Source organism: Microtus ochrogaster, chromosome 24 (genome assembly GCF_000317375.1).
Source record: "Microtus ochrogaster isolate Prairie Vole_2 chromosome 24, MicOch1.0, whole genome shotgun sequence".
NCBI classification, from domain to species: Eukaryota; Metazoa; Chordata; class Mammalia; order Rodentia; family Cricetidae; genus Microtus; species Microtus ochrogaster.
Window position 1 is genome coordinate 26,000,622 of NC_022024.1, and position 877 is coordinate 26,001,498.

Here is an 877-nt window from a genome sequence, read left to right on the forward strand (position 1 = left end):
CCGAATCAGGGTGCCAGTGCCGTATTTGGGGAGAGGGGAGCCGATGGAAAGAAATCTGGAATTCACTCAGTTCCTTAAACAGAATATTCTTTTCCCAGATTATCTCCAGAGCTGTTCCTTTGGTCTCCAAGCATTCTGCTCAAAGGTGACCCTCAGGGAAGCCATCCCTGACCAATTTACTTCAAATAGCAACCTGCTCCCCCCCCCCCCAGCCCAGCAACAATTCCCTCCGTCCCTTTAATGTGTGGACCACACACAGAGGGGTGGAACTCAGTACCTCATTGTCCCAGAACTAAGCCATCAAGCCTTGTTCCTCGGCCCCCTCACTTCCTGAGACCGTATATATTTTCCTTGCATATATATTTTCCCCTTCCTCTCTGAAAATGGAGGGTTTTTATATGGTCTTCAAATGCCTAGAAATAATATTCTTCCAAAAAAAAAAAAAAGGAAAAATGCTGGGCCCTTGATACGTATTTCAAAATGTACAATCTTTTAATCTAATTATAGCGCCTTCTAAAGATTCTAGCTAAGTAAGTCATCCCTTGCCTTTGACATCTTCCTACCGAGTAAGTTCGGACATGGGAGAGATGCGGCACGCATGCAGGAGTGACATGCTCACTCTAAAGCAAAGCATGTGGCCAGCCTCTAAGAGCACAGCTTGCTGTGTAAGCCGGATTAACCCGAGTCCGATCCCCGGAACCGGTTAAAAAAAAAAAAAAAAAAGCTGGATGTACTCTATAGAACATTCGTGAGGCGAGCCAAGAGAACTGGTGGGCACTCAAGGCCTAGCAGACAAGGGGGACGCTGCCTAGGAAGGTAAAAGGGGACCCTCTTTCTGTAAAGTGTTCCCTCTGGCCTCTGCCTGCTCTATGGGGCA